The sequence below is a fragment of the Cupressus sempervirens genome, chromosome 11, assembly GCF_028749045.1.
Source record: "Cupressus sempervirens isolate cs-2001-9-10 chromosome 11, ASM2874904v1, whole genome shotgun sequence".
Lineage (NCBI taxonomy): Eukaryota > Viridiplantae > Streptophyta > Pinopsida > Cupressales > Cupressaceae > Cupressus > Cupressus sempervirens.
The window spans coordinates 73853933-73862360 of record NC_143128.1 but is presented as its reverse complement, the minus strand read 5'-3'; positions in this window follow the sequence as shown (position 1 = coordinate 73862360).

The following is an 8428-nucleotide window of genomic DNA, read 5'->3' as shown; positions in this document are numbered from 1 at the left end:
ATAAAGTATATTGTAGAAAGATTTTCCATTTCCATCTTACATGAACAAATTTTTAGGCCTCTAAAAACAAATTTATTAAGAATTTGTGTTGGGCTTGATCAAAATGTGAAACAATTTCCCTTTGTTCACAAAGCATCACAGAATCACAAAGAAGAATAAGCAGAAAATCAAGTAAGTTATTGTGCTCCATACTCTTTGAAGTAATCTAATTTTCTGTAAATTTTATTTAGTATGCCTCCAAAGAAGTTTTTCTCTAGGCAGGAAGACTATTTGGCTAGGAATATCCATGATGACCTTCTTGAATTACTACCTGAATCCACAAATGAAACTATCAAAGTGAAAAAGTTAACCTCATTAAACCCTAGACTTAAAATTGTAGATGGGCTATATGATAAGGGGAATTGGGTTAGGGATGCCAAAAATTCCCAAATTGGGCTTTCTTTGTTTAAAAAATGGTTTTTGAAAAGGAATTTATTTGCCCCTCATGCAAATATCTAGAACTTTGATTTTGGAAAGCTAGTGGTTCCTAGTGTCTTCATGGACTATGCCCTCTTAGAGGTTGTTTCAAAAAAATTATGATTCAGCAATCAAAGTAGTGAGAAGAATTGATGGTGAGAGTCTAATCACAACCAACCCTAAGGAAATTTGAAAGGTATTTGGCCTAGAGCCACTAACAGAATATCATGTACCCATTGACCTACAAGAGTTAGAAAAAGAATATTTATTAAAGAAGGATGTAATTAGGTAGGGTGCACTAATGGAAAATATAGGCACAATTGGAATTTTTCTAGAAATCACAACATCCTCTAGGGAACCTTTCAAATAGAGGTATTTCACTACCTAGGCTATGGAGGCATACTAGACTCTGTGTAGAGTTTTTGGTGAAGATGAATAGAATGTTATGCCCATAAGTTTTATGTATATGATCATTTAGATTTCTTATTTTGGTGTTGATGTTATTTTTTATTTTTCCTCCTATTTAGCAAAAGAAATTCACATAGGCCTAGTGGGGATTGCAAAAGGAAAGGTAGATAAAACTTTTGGTCACTATTCTTTACTGATGCATATGTTTTTGTCCAAAGGAGTAGCATATTTTGGTAAGGAAATGAAGTTGAATAGAGAACAAGATGGAGAAGCACTACCAGTCCAGTTATGGTGTGCAGATATGACATGGGATGCGGAAAAAGCTAGTTTTGTCAGATTTGATAGATACTTTGCTTCAAAATTGAGGTGCCTTTTATTGAGTGACAATCCTAGAGTGCCTAAATCACTGGTAAGTCTTATCAAGCCCGTGGATAATCCTACTTTTTTGAAAGTATCACATAATTGGGGAGACATTATCCCATACTCTGTTTCAATTATTTTTAGGATTTGTGGTTTCAAAGGAACTCCTCATGTATTACCCTACTAGGTGCCATTAAAGGTAGGGGTAGCTAAGTTTTTGTGGCAGCTAGGAGGATTGGAGGAAAATTATTTGGTGAAAAGGTGAAGAGGGTCAATTTTCCCGACTTGTACTGTAGCTCATCAATTTGTAATTACTAAAGGTGGTTGGCTATCCCTTTATAAAATACTAGACTATTATAAGATGGTTGTGTCTCATTCCCATTTTTGTGACACTAAGGGATTCTATGACTTGGCTTTTAGACACAAAGCTAAGCTTGGTAAAGTAAAACATGAGCCATATTACCCTAAGGAAATAATAAGAAATGAGTTCTCCTTGTAGGAGCAAGAAACCAAGAAAGAAAAATGGAGGGTTTTCTCAAGGGTTTTGGAGTTTATCCATTGTTTTGATGAAGATTGTAGTCCTCTGGATAATGCCAACATAGAGGCAGATAGAATCAATAAACTCATGATTACATTTCCTAAAATAATGGAAACTATGAATGAGAAAAAACATTTTTTTATTAATGCTTATCTAGATAAGGCCAAAGAGGTTATGAAGAGATTGGCATTTACTCCCAATGTAGGGGTAGGACATTTGATTATCTAAAAGAGGTCAGGTTATACTCTGATACAAAATAAGAAGGCCACTGTAGATAAGGGTAAACAAATAATAGGATCCATTAGTGTTGTCTTGGAAGAGAGGCCTGATGAGCCCTCCCCTAAGAGGTGAAAAATAATAAAAGATAAAGGTCCTCACATTGAGGAATATTCACCTACACAATCCCCTTTGCGGATTGAAGAACAACTTACTAGAGAGAAAATTGAATAGATGGGGTCCTAGGGAGGAGTTTTTATTACCCAGACAAAATTAGATGAGGGAAACCCCTAGGAGCCTCCTATGCCAAGCCTAGATTTGACAATGGCAGATTATAAAGGAAGGGAACTAGACCCTATGATAGAACAAGGTAGTCATTAATATTTGTTAGATGATAGTTTTGTTAAGTCCAGAGCCTTCCACTAGTTTGCATGGAGAAAAAACATAGGAAAGTATGAAGAGAGGTGCAATAAATTGAAGACTAAGCATCCAAAAATTGAAGATATAGCCATTTAAACCCAAATAAAAGATGAAATGATAAAATAATTTCAAAGTATAACCACTGAAGAGGGGAGACAGATGGTGAAAGCATCAAATATTTTACTACTACCCAATTGGGATATAGCAAATGCTCTAGTTTTTAATTATGTTTCAAATAAATTGGACCTACAAGATCAAAACAAGAAAGAATTCATAGGTACTACATTCAGTGATAACCAAGTTGCTTTGGTCATTTGGTCAATTAGGAAAGGGTCTAGAACAATGTCTTTACAATCAAATAGTACTAGGATGATTGGAAATATAATTATCAAAAGGGTAGTAGATACCACCCATGTAGAGGTTGCACATATGAATGTTGGAACATCTCACTTAGTTCTGGCTATTGTAAAGAAAGAAGAGAAGGTAATGTTTGAATTAAAAAGTAAATATAAGAGAGTTTTGAAGGCTTATAATAAAGAAGTTTTAAAAAGACTTGAACTTGAAAATAAGGTATTGGGGAGGTCTTCCAGGCCAAGGATTACATATCCTCACCCACCAGTGGAACCTTTTAAATCCACTCCTCTCATAGAAATGCCAAATACTCCACAAAGGCCACAATATTAAATAGCTGAAGATTTTGAAGAAGAAAAGAGAAAACTATGGGCACTATGTATGTAGAGTTGAATGCATAATATGAAGACAAACTAAGAAAGGCTCTCATGTATCTAGTTGATAAAAATGAATGGCCATTGTTTTATGATCAATTAGAAAAAGTAATAAACATGTGGGATGAAATAAAAGCAAGTGATGAGGCCTTGAAACCTATTGTTAATAAGTGGAGTAAGAGGAGAAAGGAAATCACATTCTTGTACTACTATATCATAAGGTCTTCACATGATCACATTGAATTAACTCTTGCTCATGATCTCACGAAATTTGATGATAAGAGAGTTGAGCTACAAAGAAGAATTGTTAGCTATTTGGATAAGTACAAGAGTAAGAAAAAAAATTATTCCCTCTTGCTTTGGATAAGAAAAATAAATTGAAAAATAAAGATGAATGGGCCAAAGAATTAGATGATTTATTTTGTTTAAGAATGAATGAAGTCATAAATGAAAGAGGACATGCATGGTGGACAGCCACAACAAAAGAAATAGTGAAGGCCTAGTTATTCTTTGATTCTTCAAAGCAAGATTTTGTTAGTATTGATAAAGAGGCAGAATATGTGATCAAAAAGCAAAGTGATATTCTATAGTTTAATTGGCCAGATGACATTCTCTTTGAAAAATGGATGGTTGATGTTGCTTTTGATGAGCAGTTGGAAGAGGTTGAGAGTGATGATGATGAGATGAATCCAAATGAAGTACAAATCATTGATACACCTTTGGAAGATTAGAGGATGGAAGAAGACAAAGAAGGGCAATCATCTTATGTGGAAAATACCTTGGGCCAGATGCATGATGTGACAAAAATGAAACCAAATATAACTATCACCTTGGTAGTACATGATGATGCAAGTGGAAATGCCAGAGTATAAGTGAATTTGCAGGAATCAGAGCCTGACACATCATTGGAAAATTTGATAGCTACATATGTTGAGGACTCAAAATAACTAAAAGCCCATCATGTCATTTGTAGCATTTGAAAATGTAACAGAAGAGGGGCCTACCAAAAGAATAATCCGATGTATAAGTTTTTCTGTTACATGGTTTTTTGTCTTTTTGTGATAGCTAAATGTAAATATATATTTTCTATTTGACACCTGTCAGTTCTCTATGCCTGAAGCTTGTTGCATCTCACTCTATTTAAGTGAGATTCCAAGGCTAGAGAAGGGTCCAATTTCATTGATAGTTTAGGTCTATACTAAATATGGTTCTGTCCAGTTTTAGTACAAAACTTATGATGTATTTTTTCTATAAATACTTGGGAATATATTGATGTTATAGGGGTCTAATGTTTTTTTAGAGTCATTCAAAGTTTTATTACAATTGTATACAATTTTCAAAGAAGATTAATACAAAGATGAATTGTCCCCATATATGTTCTTGCTAAATTTTGTCTCCATTGTTATTACTTGGTCATTCTGATGTTGTGTGAGAAAAGCTTGTCTAGTTGAATGCAATTCACTTAGATTGTATGTCAATTCATTATTGCTATTGATTCAATGAATTAAGTAAATTCTTTAGTGAATTTGATAGGATTGCTAAGGTAATAGGAAGGATGTCTATAAGAATAAATTCTAGTAAGAATTGATGATAGTATTGGTTATAATGCAATCAATTAGATCTATAAATTGAAGTAGACTTTGAATTCCAATGGATAAAGCATTGATCCAGTTAATCCATTCTACAGATAGAGAGATCATGAATAAGCACAAATTCTAAAATCAAAATTATTTCTATTTTACCATTTGAAGAGTTTCAAAGAGGGTCAGCACTCATCTACATCTGATTTTTGAGTCTTAGATAGCTACTCTTTTCAGAAATATTTGTAAACCTAAGGAGAATTGTGACCAAATCTACTTATAAGGGATGTATATCATCTACAAATGCCAAGGAATGAAAAAAAATATGTATATGTAGGAGATAATAGATGAGAATCAAAATGAAATTAAAAGGATGCTCATACAACAGCATTCATTTGAATCATCCCCTAGGTATACCCACCTTGGTTTTGCAGAGCCTAGAGAGTACAAAAGCAGTCTTGGTTTTGTTGAATTTGGATCCAAATAATATGCATACATAATTATTAATGGGAAGTAGCTAGTCCCTAGATTAGTGAGTATTATTATCTTGGTATTAAAATTTTGTTGTTCAGTAGTTGAAAAACACCAACAGGTGCCTCTAGAGGACTTCATCAAGGGGATCCTATTTCACCTTATCTCTTTGTCATTCTAGCTGAGGGTTTGGGCCACTTTCTTAAGCTTCATGTTCACTAGGGTTTGATTCATGGGTGGAAATGGGGTGTTGGCTTGCCTCCTATTTTGCATCTTCAGTTTGTGGATGATACATCATTTATGGGATAGGCCCATCTTCAGGAAGCTACTTCTTTTAGGCATGCTCTGGATGTGTATCTTGCAGCTTCAAGATAGAAAGTTAATGAGAAAAAATCCTCCATTTTTTTCTTCAATACTCCCCGGGCTATTCAAAGGCGTATGGCTATTATTTTGAGGTTTTAGATTTGGTCTCTTCTCTTTGTTTATTTGGGTATTACTCTTACTATTGGTAAATATCCTAGATCTTCTTGGCAAGTTTTGCTTGAAAAACTATGGCAAAAGATCAATCATTGGAATCATTGATGGCTATCAACTGATGCTCACTTGGCCCTATTAAAATTGGTTATTCAAGCCCTTCTTATTTATAGGTGTCTTGGTTAGGCTGCTCCTATGTATTTTCTTTAGGAATTTAATGCTCTGTCCTATCAATTCCTTTGGAGTGGGAACTTCTCAACTTCTAAATGGAGTCTAGTTAAATGGGAAACAGTGTGTAGACCTTAGAAGGAGGGTGGCCTTGGCTCATGATCAGCTATTTTAAATGGACAAGTTCTCACTGCAAAACTTTATTAGCATTGTTGTACTAACCACCATCAACTTTGGGCTCATATTCTCACCCATAAGTATTTTCTAGATATTGATGTGGTTGAAGTTTACTATTTTCGTCTTGAAGGGAGAGGATCCATGATTTGGACTACGCTAAAGTTTGGAGCTCAGTTGATTAAATATGGTCTCTTTTAGATTTTTTTTTTTTAAGATCACAAGCTTTATTTTGGCTTGACTCTTGGGATGGGCACCCTCCTATTCTTACCACTCATCCTTAGCTACATGCCCTCTATCAAAATTTTAGAATTGTTGATTGGGACACAATTGATTTTTATAAGATAAGTTGTGTTAGAGGTTTGGCTCCTTCCTTTCATTGGAAATGCCCTTTTGAATGGCCTCCAAGAGGATCTGAGGAGGATAGGAAGGAGTTGTTTCAGATTTTACAGTCTCATGAGTGTACTACTTTGGTTGGTAATGATGTTCTTGCTTGGGACAGTGAAGATTTGTCTGGAAAATTTTTAGTGTCTGCAAGATATGTTGAGCTTCTTTGGTAGATGTTAGGGGACATTCAGATGCCTTGGTGGGAGCAAGTCTGGTACAATTTTTCTTGGCCCAATTGTAATTTTTTATGTGGTTGGTGGTCCATAGAAGATGTCTTACATGGGATTAATTATGCAAATGTGGCTTCCAAGGACCCTCAATGTGTGTTCTATGCTAGACTAGTGAAGGAAATATCTCTCATCTCTTTTTCCAATGCTCTTTCACTAGACATATTTGGCACTCTTGGTGGAATGTGTGGAACCAATCCTATTGGCATGTTTTCTCACTGGCATAATTCTTTTCTCGCTTAGGTAAGGCTCCTGTCAAGACTTCATTTCTTCAAGTTGCCTAGAATCTTGGACCCTTGTTTATTATTTGGCATATTTGGTTGGAAAGGAACTGTCATATCTTCAAGGATGAATTTTTAGAGGTTCCTTACTTATGGTGGAAAATTTTCCATTCTTTGGGGGAAACTATTTCTGCAAAATGTGACACTTCTAAGGCCATGGAACCAAGGGAGGATATTTTCAATAATCGTCTAAATATTCCCTCCTCACATGGAAAACTACTAAGAAAGATGTGTAGACATCCCTTGTGAAAGATAAATAGGGTGGGGAAGTGGAGTGCCCCTCCACAAGGTATTCTTAAAATCAACATGGATGAATTTTCTAAGGGAAATCTAGACCTTGCTAGCATTGGTGGTGTTGTTACAGATAGTAAGGGGGATGTCCAGTTTGTCTTTTCTATTTATAAAGGTCATCACACTAACAACCTAATGGAGGCTATAGCTATTTTGTATGTTTTGAAGAATGCTTGTGAACTTGGTTGGAGAAGGCTTATCTTTGAATCTAACTCACAAGTGGTGATACATCTATTGAATTAGCAAAGATCTGAAGTTGGAAGTTGGAATTTAGCTTTGATTGTGAACTAGATTCATAATTTGTGTACTTCTTTGGAGTTTGTTACTTTCACTCATATTCCTAGGGAATGGAATAGTGTTGATGATTGTTTAGTGAAGTGGGTTTCTGACCATATGTGAAGTTGGAACATTGTTGATAAGACTCAACTTCTGATGGGCTTGTCCCATAAACTTGATCACTTGGTTGATCTTAACAGGGCTATCTAATGCCCTTTCTCTATTTGTTCTTGTTTTTCTTTCAACTTGAATAAATTTTCACCCCTCCTTTATTTCAAATATTCAAGGAGGAAATATGGGATAGAAATGTTGACAATATAGTTACAAGTAGAGCACTAATACCAAATAGTGAAAGAGAATAAAAATATCAAAGTAGAACTTCAATAAAATCAAGAAGGACCAAGTACTTTGCAAAATATAATGGTGCAAGGTTACTTATCAAGTCATATTACTCCAAGTGTAAGTAATAAGTCAATTTTTTCACTTTCCTCATCAAAAGGTAAGAAAATGAGAAGCTTGAAAGATATTTATGATCAAAGTGAAGAAATTCTGGATTTGAATTAAATTTTTCTTTATTCCCTTATTATCCTATATATTTTCAAGAAGCAATTAAGGAGAAACATTGATTCAAAGTGAGGGATGAAGAATTTGAATCCATTGAGAGAAGTCAAATGTGAGAGTTGGTTGATCATCATGAAGGTAATGAGTGTGTTGTTGTCAAGTGGATTTATAAAACTAAAGTTAATACAAACTACTAGGATATACTATAATGAACCATTTTATTCAATTGATAGCTTCAACAAAGTTGAAAATGTTTTAGTTCTATAGCTTGATTTTTGAATCAATGTAAAATCTACTTTCTTGAATGTTTTTCTTAAAGAATAAGCCTATGTTCAACAATGACTAAGTTATGATGTATGTTGCAATGAAAGTAATGGGTATAAATTGAATAAATCTCTATATGGTTTGAAACATG